The following is a 16128-nucleotide window of genomic DNA, read 5'->3' on the forward strand; positions in this document are numbered from 1 at the left end:
AGAATTAAAAACTTCTGTTTGTCAAGATCCTGCTGCAAAGTAGGAGAAGATACATGTCATCAATATAACTGAAAATTCATTATCAGAATATGCAAGAAATTCCCACAAATCAGTAAGAAAAATATAGACAACCTTATATAAAAATAAACAAAAGACACAAACCTGGTTAGTCCCCAAAGAGAAGACCGAAATGGCCAATCAGGGGCACTTCAGGAAGTGGAAAGAGGAGCGGTTGATTATTTTACCACGACAGCTAGTGCCAACCGGAACTGTCTTGGGCAGACTGCCAGCAAACACATGAAAAGCCTCAACTTAATTAGGGATCAGTAAAATGTCAACCAAGGCCACAATGTAATACCATTACCAGAATATCTAATTTAAAAGAAAGTCATACCAAGTGCTGCCTAGCATGGGGTTGAACTAAATCTCCTACACCGCAGCATGTATGTTGGAAAATGTTGGCATTGTTTACCAAAGTAAAATATACATTTCCTGTGGTTCACCGGTTCTAGTCCTAGGGATATGCCCAACTGAGTTGCGTGCTAATGGGAACCCAAAGACATGCACAAAAATTATCCATAATAGTATTATGCGCAACGATAAAAGAAACTGGAGGAGAGCTCCATGTTCGTCAACGATACTGTCAATACATTGTTAGATACCCCATACAATAGAAATATTATTCAGAAATGAAAACGAACAACCGCTACAGATGATCCCCAAAAGCACACTATTCAGCAAAAGCAGCCCAGCTAAAGAGGAAGCATCCTTTTATATTCCATACACATAAAGTTCTGAAACAGCCCACGCTCAGCCCTCAGGAGAGCAGTTGCAGGAGAGAAGCGAGGGTGAGCGATGGCAGGAGGAACCGCAATGGCCCTGCACGAGGTTCCAGCAAACCAGTTTGGGAGCAGCACCTGTGTAGACAATAATTCCTTTTTTTGTTTGTTTTTTTTTGAGACGGAGCCTCGCTCTGTCGCCCAGGCTGGAGTGCAGTGGTGCGATCTCAGCTCACTGCAGCCTCCACCTCCTGGGTTGAAGCGATTCTCCTGCCTCAGCCTCCCGAGTAGCTGGGACTACAGGTGTGTGCCACCACCATGTCTAGCTAATTTTTTTGTATTTTTAGTAGAGATGGGGGTTTCACAGTGTTAGCCAGGATGGTCTCGATCTCCTGACCTTGTGATCCACCCGCCTCGGCCTCCCAAAGTGCTGGGATTACAGGCGTGAGCCGCCACGCCCAACCTTCCTTTTTTTTATTATTATTTTTAGTTTTTTATTTTATTTTATTTTATTTTTTGTAGACTCAGGTTTCGCCATGTTGGTCAGGCTGGTCTCGAACTCTTGACCTCAGGATGCATTTTATATTCTGCTTTTTCTTGGTTTTGACTTTCTATTTATATTTCTGTTTTTACTCATTTATAATTTAATATTTTATTGCATATGTTCTTGTTTATAAAATGCTTGGGTAGACAAAGGCAAAAATGAGGCAGGAAATTATTAAACATAGAAATAATAAATAATCCCAAAACGTACCATTCTAGATTTTCATTTTAAATGCATTAGCTTTTCAGCCAGCAATGTGACCTAAGGAAATGCAGTTATTTTATTGTGGTTTCTTTCCCTAAACCAGGAGGGAATTGAGTTGGAGACTGTCTGAGGTCTCTTGCACCACCAGGACTTAGCCATGAAATTTATGTTCACGTAACTTGGTATAATATCCTGAAAACATTTTTTGTTAAGTAAAGGATTTCATTCCTGGAAACTTATAGCTAAAAAATATTGATTGAAACTCTCAAGAGAGACTGCGCTATTTTTTATACAAATAGCTAAATATGAATATTGTGAATATTTTCCAAGAGAAAAATGTGAAGAGTTGGAATCTTGTAGTCATAGAAATGAGAAAGGCACTAGAGATTTCATGCTGTATTTTTCTTAGTTGAGGAGTCACATCGTGGTTTACAAGAATTTAATACACAGAATAAATAGCACATAGCTGTGAGACAAAGTGCATTAAACAAACTGTGACTTGAGATTGAACTAGACAAAAATAGCTTCTTCCTACATCTTTGCACACAGAATAATCAAGAGAAGAAGTAATGTAGCTCATTTTGTCTGACACTAAATAAAGTTTGCCTTCTATTTGAGGAGTACATGGAATGCTTTATTTTATTTTATTTTATTTTATTTTATTTTATTTTATTTTATTTTATTTTTTGAGATGGAGTCTTACTCTGTTGCCCAGGCAGGAGTACAATGGCGTGATCTTGGCTAACTGGGCTCACTGCAACATCTGCCTTCCAGGTTCAAGCGATTCTCCTGCCTCAGCCTCCCAAGTAGCTGGGATTACAGGGATGCACCACCATGCCCGGCTAATTTTTGTATCTTTAGTAGAGACAGTGTTTCTCCATGTTGGCCAGGCTGGTCTGAAACTCCTGACCTCAGGTGATCCACCCTCCTCGGCCTCCCAAAGTGCTGGGATTACAGGCGTGAGCCACAGCACCTGGTCTGGCATGCTGTATTGACATATCCATATAGTTATTTCTATTCACCAATGCATATAAATCAATTTATGTATTGTTTTTCACTCATTTAATAAACAAACCTGCACTGACCATCTAGTATGTACCTTGAGATCAATATAAGGAAACGATTGTATGCAAACTTTCCTTCAATCTAAAAATTACAATATTATTTGGCAATCCTTCCAGTTCAAGAGGATGCTTCTAAGTTGGCTTAATAAAGGGGTCACAAACATTTGGATTAAACTTCCTAGTTAAGTGAGGTATTTAGAGCCATAGCTACTGCGGTTGATAGTGATAATGACCATTACACTCTTGAACAAGGAAATGTTCTAGACTGGTTGCAGCCTGCATTTTTCTTTTCCTTTCTATTCCTTTTTAAATATTTTGTATCTTTTAGGGGTTTTTTGTTGTTGTTTTTATTTTCCTCTCCCCAACTCTTCAATATGCAGCTTGAATTTTTTTTTTAGCTATCAAACAGAGCCTCCCAGTAACAATCTTCGGACACTTTCCAGCTTTCCCCAAGTAGAGATATGGGTCATGCATAAATCTGGTCTTCAGTGTTAAGCCAAGAGTTTTCAGTCCTCATGGACAGGTGCTAAGTAGTTGCTCAAAATGCAAGTAATATAAAAAGAAGATAAAAGGAGATCTCTGTTCCGAAGAGTCACCAAATTAAGGTCACAGTCATTTGCAGCAGCTACTCCCTTTCCATTTTTCCCAACAATGCTCCTTACCATCCTTTTATATAAGTTAAGATGTCGCATTGCTTGTGTCTTGAGACCACAGTGAAAGCACGAAGATGGGGGAGTATCATACGTAATGTTGAATAGATAGGCTTCAGTCTTTACTTTGCAAACTCCAAATACCATTGTTTCTGAAAGAAAGTCCTGATACTACTAATGAAAACCCAGAGTTCTTACTATCACACAGGCATCTGATTACAATTACAAGTACTCCTGGAATTCAAATAAAAAGTCTTAGAATGTGGCTAAATGAGGGCTTTAGGACAAGCCCTCCTAAAAAGCAAGTTCCTCAGAAGAGAAACTTAGATGTGACTCCAATTCCAGATAACTGCATCTACTGAGGTATTCTAAGGCCCTTTGTACAACAAATAAAGATATAATTCTTCTTATTCACCACAGTTGATGTTAATATATTTGACAAATCATTTAGAACTTTTTCCAACTTTAATGAGTCTTCCTTAATTCAAAACATTGGGTTTGAATGGAGACAAAAACAAATGTGTATAACATTTAAAATATTGACAATTGAGTTTGCTATTTGAAACCTCGACTATTTGCTGCTTATACTGCATAGATAATGCACCTGAGTTGAAAAGTTCTTATTTTATAAATTTTGCTTAACTGCAAACTTCGAGAAGTTGAAAACTTCAACACCATATACACTCATGCATTGCTTAATGATGGGGACACACTCCACGAAATGCATCATTAGGCAGTTTCTGTCCTTGTGTGAACTTCACAGAGTGTCCACATACCTAGATGGTACGGCCTCTAGATGCCTGGGTTACGTGGTATGGCCTCTGGACACCTGGGTTACGTGGTATGGCCTCTAGACGCCTGGGTTACGTGGTACAGCCTATTGCTTCCAGGCTACAAACCTGTACTCAGCACTGTGGGTAACTGTGACACATGGCAAATATTTTTGTACATAAGCATGTCTCAACATAGAAAAGGTAATGCTTTTTGATACAACATTATGACAGCTATGATACCATGAGGTAATAGAAAATGTTCAGCTCTCTACACAATCGTGTAGGACCACACTATTAGGTGGTCATTCAGCTCTCTACAGAATCGTGTAGGACCACACTATTAGGTGGTCATTCAGCTCTCTACACAATCGTGTAGGACCATACTATTTAGGTGGTCGTTCAGCTCTCTACACAATCGTGTAGGACCATACTATTAGGTGGTCGTTCAGCTCTCTACACAATCGTGTAGGACCATACTATTAGGTGGTCGTTCAGCTCTCTACACAATCGTGTAGGACCATACTATTTAGGTGGTCGTTCAGCTCTCTACACAATCGTATAGGACCATACTATTTAGGTGGTCGTTCAGCTCTCTACACAATCGTGTAGGACCATACTATTAGGTGGTTGTTCAGCTCTCTACACAATCGTGTAGGACCATACTATTTAGGTGGTCGTTCAGCTCTCTACACAATCGTATAGGACCATACTATTTAGGTGGTCGTTCAGCTCTCTACACAATCGTGTAGGACCATACTATTTAGGTGGTCGTTCAGCTCTCTACACAATCGTGTAGGACCATACTATTAGGTGGTCGTTCAGCTCTCTACACAATCGTGTAGGACCATACTATTAGGTGGTTGTTCAGCTCTCTACACAATCGTGTAGGACCATACTATTAGGTGGTTGTTCAGCTCTCTACACAATCGTGTAGGACCATACTATTTAGGTGGTCGTTCAGCTCTCTACACAATCGTGTAGGACCATACTATTTAGGTGGTCGTTCAGCTCTCTACACAATCGTGTAGGACCATACTATTTAGGTGGTCGTTCAGCTCTCTACACAATCGTGTAGGACCATACTATTAGGTGGTTGTTCAGCTCTCTACACAATCGTGTAGGACCATACTATTAGGTGGTTGTTCAGCTCTCTACACAATCGTGTAGGACCATACTATTTAGGTGGTCGTTCAGCTCTCTACACAATCGTGTAGGACCATACTATTTAGGTGGTCGTTCAGCTCTCTACACAATCGTGTAGGACCATACTATTTAGGTGGTCGTTCAGCTCTCTACACAATCGTGTAGGACCATACTATTAGGTGGTTGTTCAGCTCTCTACACAATCGTGTAGGACCATACTATTAGGTGGTTGTTCAGCTCTCTACACAATCGTGTAGGACCATACTATTAGGTGGTCTATGACTATTTCCCCCTTTCCCTTTACTGATGTCCCTCTGAATGTATCAGCGCAGCCTTTCCCATGACTCTAGACTCTATGACTTCTTCTTGGTTCTTTGTACTTTTCCTGCTTGCCACCAGACCCTATGGAGAACAGTGTTGTATTCTTGATTACGTAACTTCCTGATTTAGTTTTCCTTTATAGTTAGCTGTTTCATCTCTCTTACCCTTACCCTGTCTTCCAATTAAACTGGACAATGAATACCTTGGAGTCAAGAGGAAGGTAAGTCAAAGCCTGGGTGTGGTTATGAAGTTCAGTTGCATTCAGCTTAATGTAATGGGGTACTTACCATTTTCCAGAGCTCCTCCAAGCACTTTACATGTATGGAATCATTTACTGCTCATATATTTTCACCAAATTCATTAATACTAGTTTGCCATTAAAGACTGGAAAACAGAAGTTAAATAATTTGTTCCAAGACACACAACTAGAAAATATCAGAGTCAGTTTCCTATGCTAGAATCTAAACTGTTACACACTCATATAAGCACTCTAAACAAATTAAAAATATTCCATCCATATCTTCCACTCTGCCTGGCAGGTTGTGGAGTAGGAAAAGTGATGAGAGGAAAAGAAGAAAGCAGAACAGGAGGAAAATGTCATTGTTCTAAAGGCAGTCAAATCTTTAGAAACATCCAGTGAGGAATGGAAAAACAAGGCATTCTGGATTTTCAGCTCAATTTCCCAAGATAGGACAAGAGGGAGGCTGCAGTTCTATTTAGATCCCAGCTCATCTCTATATGCTGAAACAAAGGACGAAGAGTTGGTTACAAAAGGTGACAAATAGATGAATCTAAAATATCATATTTTGGCCGGGTGCGATGGCTCACACCTCTAATCCCAGCACTTTGGGAGGCCAAGGCGGGTGGACCATTTGAGGTCAGGAGTTTGAGACCAGCCTGGCCAACATGGTGGAATCCAGCCTCTACTAAAAATACAAAAAAATTGGCTGGGCTCGGTGAGCGCACCTGTAATTCAGTCTACTCGGGAGGCTGAGTCAGGAGAGTCACTTGAACCCAGGATGCAAAGGTTACAGTGAGCCAAGATCAAGCCATTGCCCTCTTGCCTGGGCAACAGAGGGAAATTCCATCTCAAAAAAAAAAAAAAAAAAATACATACTTTCTTATAAAAAAGATTCAAACAGTCCGGGAGTGGCGGCTCATGCCTGTAATCCCAGCAGTCTGGGAGGCTGAGGCCGGTGGATCATGGGGTCAAGAGATCGAGACCATCCTGGTCAACATGGTGAAACCCCGTCTCTACTAAAAATACAAAAATTAGTCGGGCATGGTGGCGGGCGCCTATAGTCCCAGCTACTCGGGAAGCTGAAGCAGGAGAATTACTTGAACCCGGGAGGCAAAGGTTGAAGTGAGCCAAGATCGTGCCACTGCACTCCAGCCTGGCGACAGAGCAAGACTCTGTCTAAAGAAAAAAAAAAAGATGCAAACAGACTGTGAGGACTGATGGCTGAGAATGGGAGAAGAGACTGCAGTTTATGTGGATTTAGGAGTGGAGACTAATAGCCAGAGTCACCATTCCAGTGGTCAGTATCACCCACCACCTAAGGATAGACATATAAGTTAGTGGAAGAGAACTCAGAGTCCAGAAATAAATCATCCATCTATGGCCAATTGATTCTCAGCAAGACAGCCAAGACTATTCAATGGGAAAAGAGAGAATCTCCTCAACATAATGCTGCAGAGACAATTGGAGATCCCAATGCAAAAGAAAAGAGTTGAGCTTTTATCTCACAAAAATTGACTCAAAATGGATCAAAGATCTACATTTAACAGTTATTAGCTTAAAACTCTTAAAATGATACATAGGAGTATATATCCATGACTTGTATTTGGCAGTATGACACTGAAACACAAGCAACGAAAGACAAACAATAGACATATCGGATGTTATTAAAATTAAGACTTTAGTGTATTAAAGGACATTATCAAAAGGTGAACAGACTGCCAGGTGCAGTGTCTCACACCTGTAATCCTAGCACTTTGGGAGGCCCAGGCGGGCAGATCATTTGAGCTCAGGAGTTCAAGACGAGTCTGGGCAACATGGCGAAACCTCATCTCTACTGAAAATACAAAAAATTAGCTGCGCATGGTGGTGCACGCCTGTAGTCCCAGCTACTTGGGAGGCTGAGGTGAGAGGACCTCGTGAGCCTGGGAGATAGAGGTTGCAGTGAGCCAAGATCATGCCACTGCACCCCAGACCAGGTGACAGAGTAAGACCATGCCTCAAATAAATAAATAGATTTGCAAATACTGTATATGATAAAGGGCTAATATCAAGAATATATAAGGAATTCTTATAAGTCAACAATAAGAAGACAAACAACCCAATTAAAAAAATGAGTCAAAGATCTGAATAGACATTTCTCAAAAAAAAGACACACGGATGACCAACAGTTATAAAAATGTGCTCAATATTATTGATCTCTTGGGAAATGCAAATCACAACAGTGTGCTGCCGTTTCATGCTCACTAGGAGGATTTTTTGTTTGCTCCCTTGTTTTTTGACACAGAGTCTCACTCTGTCACCAGGCTGGAGTGCAGTAGCGCAATCTCAGCTCACTGCAACCTCTGCCTCCTGGGTTCAAGCGATCCTCCCGCCTCAGCCTCCTGAGTAGCTGGGACCACAGGTGCACACCACCACACCCAGCTAATTTTTTGTATTTTTAGTAGAGACAGGGTTACACCATGTTGGCCAGGATGGTCTTCGTCTCTTGACCTCGTAATCCACGTGCCCCGGCCTCCCAAAATGCTGGGATTACAGGCGTGAGCCACCGCACCTGGCCTGTAAATGTTTTTAATGACACTTATTGTATACTTTAAAATGGTAAAAATGGTAATTTTATATGTTTGTTACAACATAAAATTGTATTATTAAATAACATAAATAAATATATACATATATCGCATACCACCCTAAAGTAACAGACAGAACCACTTGTGTCTCAGTGACCTGAGTCTGCGGTTCCATCCAGACCAGCCATTTTGCAGCAGGGACTGCTGTCTTAGAAGACACCACACAGCTCTGAGAACCCCTCCTTCATTGGCACACATTACCACATACCTGACATCTCTTTTATAAGAGCAAGAGGAGGCTGGGCGCGGTGGCTCACGCCTGTAATCCCAGCATTTGGGGAGGCCGAGGCAGGCAGATCACCTGAGGTTAGGAGTTTGAGACCAGCTTGACCAACATGGAGAAATCCCGTCTCTACTTAAAAAAAAAAAAATTACAAACTTAGCCGGGCGTGGTGGCACATGCCTGTAATCCCAGCACTTTGGGACGCCAAGGCGGGCACATCACCTGAGGTCAGGAGTTTCAGACCAGCTTGACCAACATGGAGAAACTCCGTCTCTACTAAAACAAACAAACAAACAAACAAAATTAGCCTGGCATGGTGGCACATGCCTGCAATCCCAGCTACTCGGGAGACTGAGGCGGGAGAATCGCTTGAACCCGGAAGGCAGAGGTTGTAGTGAGCCGAGATCACGCCACTGCACTCTAGCCTGGGCAACTAGAGTGAAACTCTGTCTCAAAAAAAAAAAAAAAAAAAAAAAAAGAGTAAGAGCAGAAAATAGTATTTGGGAGACTATGTAATTACCCAAAGAGAATGAGCTTTTACAAAAAGGGGGTGTTTTCATCATTGCGAAGGGTTGTATTTATTATAACAAAATATTTCGTATTTTTCCTTTTTTTTTTTTTTTTTTCTTGAGATAGCATCTTACTCTGTAACCCAGGCTGGAGTGCAGTGGTGCAATCATGGCTCACTGCAGCCTCAACCCGCTAGGCTTAAGCAGACCTCAGCCCCTCAAGTAGCTGGAACTACAGGTGCATGCCACTATTCCTGGACGATTTTTTAAAAATTTTTGGTAAAGACAGGGTCTCACTATGTTGCCCAGGCTGGTCTCAAACTCTTGAACTCAAGCAATCCTCCCCCTTCCGATTCACAAAGTGCTGGGATTACAGTCATGAGCCACTGTGCCTGGCCCCAAAAGTACTTTATAGTTTTTATATATGCTTTAAAAAATTTGTCAGCAGATGGGGGCTCTTACTGGTTAAATTGTGTCTGCCAAGAAGATATGCTGAAATCCTCAACCCTGGTACCTAAGAATGTGACTTTATTTGGAAATCGGGTCGTTGCAGATGTAATTAGTTAAAATGAGGTCATTCTGGAGTAGGATGGACCTTCGTCCAATTAGCTGGTATCTTTATAAGAAGACAGAGACACACAGGGAGAACGTTATGGGATGACAGAAACAGAGATTAGGGTGACGTGGCTGTGAGTCAAGGAACACCCCCAATTGACATTCACCACCAGGAGCTAGGAAGAGGAAAGGAAGGATTCTACCCAGAGTCTTGGGGGGTGGGCGTGGCCCTGCTGATGACTAAATTTTGGACTCCTGGCCTCCAACGCTGTGAGAAAATACACTTCTGACGTTTTAAGCCACACACATGTGGTATTTTGTTACAGAAATCCTGGAAAATGAACTCAAGCGTTCGTAGAGAAGATCAGATGAGCTACAGAGGTGTAATTGTGTGTATCGGAGTATCGCATGAGCAAGATGAGGACCCTTGTGCAGAAGAACTGAATCTGAAGTGAGCGAGGCATGACTGCGTGCCTAGCCCTGCTCTCAGCAATTTATAACCCCCGTTTGATTAATACCAACTATCATCTAGCACTCCAGCCGTATGAGTTAAGTTCTAATGCTATCCCCAATTCAGAGACAAAATCTGCACTAATTCTCTTTAAGTAATTATCCTTTCAAGGGATGTATTATTCTGCTCTCTAGATTCTTTCTGGTGAATAATGAAGCTCTTTTGCCATTATGCAGCTCTCATGGTATTAAGTACTGGAAATTTAAATGTTCAATTTCAATGAGAAAAATAATTGGCAACCCTCTTCTTTCTTCAAAACTTGTTATATCAAAGTTAAATCTATAATAAAAAACAATACATATCTGGTCTCTGTTACATTCATGTAATGGGCTAGTAATCACCATATAAAATAATATGACTCAAATATTACCCTGATTACGATGCACAGAGAAAAGACTTTTTAAACTATTATCTTCAAAACAAACACCTGCTTTAGGTAGATTACAGGTTTAAAAAAAACTAAAACTGTAATTTAAATTAACCCCCCAGAGAGCATTCTAGCTTTTCTACTTTAGGAAATATTTCAATTCCTTGATGCCAATAATTATTGGATGTTTTACTCTTATATTCTACCTATCAAAACAGGTACAAAATACAAGAACAATAGAAGGGCTAAGAATCTTACAAAACCCATGTGACCACACCATGCATGGGGAATCCGAGAATCTCTCAGTTCCTCCAGACATCTGGTCTACAACGGAGTGGTTTATTGCTGAATGAATGTTAACCTCAGAGAGAGGCAGTAAATGCCATTTCTCCACCTCCAGATTTTTCTAATTCATATTCTTCATGCTGAAAGCAAACACATCAGTTTGAATTTGCTTCATTCTTGCATACCCTCATTTCAAAATATCAAGAGCTTCCATCGTATGGCAAGCCCTAAAGCCTAGCAATTGATTTTTGTCATTATTATTCATTATTATCCATTTACATACTCCACCAACATCAGCAGAGTGGGCTTTAGAATTTAACTGCTTAACAACAAACATGAAGTAACACAAGCACAGGCCCCAGGTTTTACACTCGCACATTTACTGTGTCTGTGAATTTACAATTTTTCCTTTGATATAATACAACATAGAATACATTTATAGAGTGATAAAGCTTTGTAATTAATACATAATTCAGCAGATAAAACACTGATATATACAGCCAATAAAGTGCTTCTGGAATTGTAAAAGACAGTTCAATTGATAAAAACTACACAGTGAAGAACTTCGCTGGGTGGAGAAGTTTTTGAAGGACACAGGCCTGCAGAACAGCTTCAACAGGAGCCTGGCCACGACTCTGGCAGGACCTGGTGTGAAGACACACAAGACCATATGGTCATATCCCTTTAGCTTTGCCAACACAATGGAATTACCAGCCTTTCCCCTCCACCTGCTCCCACCAAGCAAAAGGAGACCATAAGAACACACTTTTGTCCAAAAAACAGTACGGAGGACTGGAGACCAGTGGCTTTACATACACAAATGTATTTGTTCATAAATTCAATCAACAAGTATTTACTCTTAGGTAGTAATGATGTTAAAACACAAAAGACACTGTTCCTGCCTCTAGGAGATCACTCCCAAGTAAGCAGAGTCTGTAGCCATCTCAATGCTGCAGTGTAAGGCATGGATTAGCTATCAATTGCTGAGTAACAAATCACACCAAAACGTAGCCATTTAAAACAACACACATTAATGACTCACAGTTTCTGTGTGTCAGAAATAAGGGTGTGGCTTAGCAGTGTCCTGTTTCTCAGTCTCTCACAAGACTACAATCAAAACGTCAGCCAAAGGTCTGCAGTTTCATCTGAAGACTCAACTGTGAAAGATTCCCTTCTAAGCTTACTCAGTGATTTTTGGCAGCACTCAATCCCTGTGGGCTCCTAGACTGAGGGCTGCAGTGTCTGCTGTCTGCTAGCAGAGGCCACCCTCAGTTTCTTGCCATGTGGGCCCCTCTGACACAGCAGCTTTCTTCATTATAACGTGCAAGCCAAGAAGGCAGGAGAGAAAGCCTGCTAACAAGCTGGAAATCTTGGATTTTCGTAAACTAACCACGTAAGTAGCATTTCATTTATCTTGCCATATGTATCGGTTTAGAATTGAATTATTACTTACAGTCCACCTGCAAGGGCAGATTACAAAGGCATAAATACCAGAAGGTAGAGATTACAGGAGGCTGTTTTCGGAGTCTGTCTACCAAAGGCACTAAAATGATCTCCATCCCAGTTACTTTTACCACCAGTAATCCATGCTTTCTAAGATCTCTACTAGTGGAGTGACTTTGGAGCACTGAAAACCTGTGCTTTCTGAGGCATCCTTTATTATGCAAGTATACTGCTGCAGCTAGGTTAGACTATTAGCTCTCTAGTAAGTGCCAAGCTATGGGACACAGGAAAGAAAACCTTTGATGAGACGCAGTGACAAAAAATATATATATATATCATGGAATACGAGTTGGTGGCTGAGAGAAGGGGCCTGGAGCATAGCCTGTGGAGAAGAAGGGAGGGGGGAGGAGAGGTAGCCTGAAGTCTTTATTGACTGTCTGGTATCGCCAAGATATGAAGGATAATAGGGATGATAATAAGGCTACCCCTAAAACCAGCTTGGCCATGGTCCCTTAGCATTTCTTGTGGCCACTCTTACCTCTATGCTTGTCACTGGTGACTGGATGGGTAGAATTTGGAACCATGGGGAGAGCGTCTTAATCACGCCCCACTCTGTAAGCTGAGAGAAAGAGATGAGCAGTGTCAGAGCTCGATGGAAATGCCAATTACAGTTCTCCCTAGGAATTATCATTTCGAGCTTCAAAAATAGTTCTGCCTATGATGAATATTTAATTTTTACGGAAGAGCCAGTGCCTATCTGGCTGGGTTAGTGAATTTAGGATGACTGCAGTGCATTTTTCAGCATGCACGGGCCCAGGACGGAGAATCTTTCGCCAGTCAAAGCTAGATGTCCAAGCTAGGTGTCATTCCCACCAGTACGTCTACTCACGCATTGATTTTCAGTTCCGCTGCTGAAGTTAGGCAGCCCTCCCTGCGTCCTTCACTTTTCTCTTTGCAATGATCGTATGTAGTACCAGTTCTGCAGTGGGAGACGGTGACGGTGTCATGTGTGCGTCACTTCACGAGACCGTAAGCTCCTATTCATCATCGTGCCCCTATTCCTGATGCATAGAAGCCACTCGTTAATGTTACAGAGGAGGTTAATGGATCATGGTGACATGCAGGCCCTAGAAGCAAATGGAGCAGCTTCCAGGACTTCCGAGGTCTGTTTCTGGTCTTAATGAATTTGCTAAAAATAAAGATTTGATTTATCAAGGTCATTGGAGACACGATTTCTGAAATGATCTACTTGACAAAACCATATTATAATAATCTTCTTTTTTTGAGATGGAGTCTTGCTGTGTCGGCCAGGCTGGAGTGCAGTGGTGTGATCTTGGCTCACTGCAACCTCCACCTCCTGGGTTCAAGCAGTTCTCCTGCCTCAGCCTCCCGAGTAGCTGTGATTCCAGGTGCCTGCCGCCACTCCTGGCTAATTTTTGTAGTTTTAGTAGAGATGGGGTTTCACCATGTTGGCCAGGCTGGTCTCGAGCTCCTGACCTCAGGTGATCCTCCCTCATCAGCCTCCCAAAATGCCCGGCCCATTTTCTTTTTATGTAAGAAATGAGCCTGCATCTCCCAGCCTCCCTTGCTGCTACGAGCTCTAGTCAATGGCATCTGATTGCAAGGGACATGTTCCACTTCCAGATCTTGTCTATAAAACTCACAAGCACGCTCACCCATGTTCGTTTTCTCTTCCAGGTACTAGGGATGAAGGCAATTAGGACAATCTTTGAGGTCATTATGTCAGTCTTTGAAGATGACAGTCTCTTCCACACCAGCTGCCTAGGCAATTATATAGGAGAGAGCCCCCCAATAGACACCCCCATCCAGGACTGCTTCATGCGCTTCAAATGAACTGTTGCTGTGTGAGGATTTTTTTGTTACGGGAGCTAGCATTACCATTACTAACATATGCACAAATTATGTAGGGATTTGGATCAGAAACATCCAAGCTTAGAGTAGTATCTCCCAGTTATGCAAAATGCATTCATTCTTGTGCATTATATTAATAATTTGAATTTATTTTTATAAATAAGACTTACACAGGAAAGTAATTATTATCAGGTTGTTACTTCCTTTAAGAAAGCATATCAAGTTTTTATATATGCCCAGAGTAACAAACGATGTCACTGATTAAATATTTTGTATAGCCCCAAAGAAAGAAAAATTTTAAAAATCTCTCTGGTCATTTGTCTTCCATACTGTTGGAGAAAAAAAGGGGGGTGGAATTGCTAGCAGATTCATATTCCCTAGAGTCATATGAATTTAGAAACTATAATTGTGTGATATACTACAGCAACATGAAAAAACTTCTTAAATCAGAATTAATTTTTATTGCCAAAGAGAATGTCTCTGGAAACGGGGTTTATGATGAAATTACTGGTAGACTTTTAAAAGTAATGGTGGAAATGAAAAGACTGCAGCAATTTAAAACGAGTTTTTTGGTTTGAGGTCTGTCAAAACACCAAACTGTATGTTTTGTATTTTGTTGGTTGTTCATTAATGCTTCATTAAATATTCAGAATCTGCGGTTCGAGCTAATTTGGTCTCACCTCGCCCAAGATCAAAAGCATTCAGTGTTGTGAATCTTTTGAAAGGGCATTTGTCACACTAGATGAGCAAGCAGTAAAGAAATGTGCAGAAATGAGCTTCCTACTGAGTTATTCACTTGGAATAAGCGTATCCTATAAAGTGTTCGCCCTAAAGTATTTAACTGTAACAACCCAGGAGCCACTAAAACCTCGGCTACACAGAGAGTTCATCAAAATTTAATATGGACAATAGCAAAAAGAAAAACTTAACTCTGTGGTAGTCAGAAAGCAACAAAGTCAAAGTATTAAAGGCAAAACAAAACAAAACGAAAAGGTTGAGAGAGTATTAAAGCAAAACTTCTGCAATTGCACTAATCATTGGAGAAATAAATAAAGTTGAAATGTAATATAACAGGTTACATTTTATTAGCATTTCCCAGTTTACAAAATTCACGTTACTTTTACACTCTGTAGGTAAAACAGAAATTACTTTACAGATAAACTATTTAACGGTTCTTTAAAATACCATTTATGCAACAAATGTAATAATTTTCAATGCTTCAGGTCACTTACTTTCTGGCTCATTTAAGGAACGAAAATAAGTGATGTTTTCCATCTTAAATTATGAACTATAATGCTATGGTTCATTTATACCACATACTACAAAAGTGTTGAAGAGACTAAGGAATTTAGTCAACTTCTCATAACTGGTTTGACTAAAGCCAAAGTTTTCTTTCTGATTTCTAATCCAGGCTTTTACCACGAATAGCCTGCTATGATAAAGAAATATCTATTTTCAATATACCACCTGAATTAGATGACTCACTAAAATGCATATATTCATTAATCAAATCATTCCTGTCACCTCCTATGTAACAAGCAGTGAAAGAGACCAGGTGCTGAAGTCACAATGGTGTAGATATGCTGCTTGCCCTCATACAGCTTAGAGCCTAGAAGTGCACATTTTCTAAAGGAGATATTGGTGGTATCTATGTGTCAAGGCAGCAAGACAGACTTAATTTCCTCTGTATCATGTTCCATTGAGAATGTAATTTCCTGTGATAGCCATCATCATTTTCCAAGTTTAGGCTTGGAGGCTTATCGTTTCAGGTTCAATATTCCACAGACATCACACCTGAGGTGAGGCAGTTGAAACTTGGAATCTTGGATGGTGGCTGTGAGGACCAGCTTGTTTAACTCTGGGTGGAGAGAGCTGAAAAGAAATATGGTAAACTAAATGGCGTCTCTCCCATTGACAGATGAGCCCTCTCCAAAGAGGAGTGCATTTATCTTACCTGCCCTCCCCTGATTCTTCCAGCAAGGGGCATAGTTGTGCCTCCCTAAGATGACTCAGAGTT

Source organism: Rhinopithecus roxellana, chromosome 2 (assembly GCF_007565055.1).
Source record: "Rhinopithecus roxellana isolate Shanxi Qingling chromosome 2, ASM756505v1, whole genome shotgun sequence".
NCBI lineage: Eukaryota > Metazoa > Chordata > Mammalia > Primates > Cercopithecidae > Rhinopithecus > Rhinopithecus roxellana.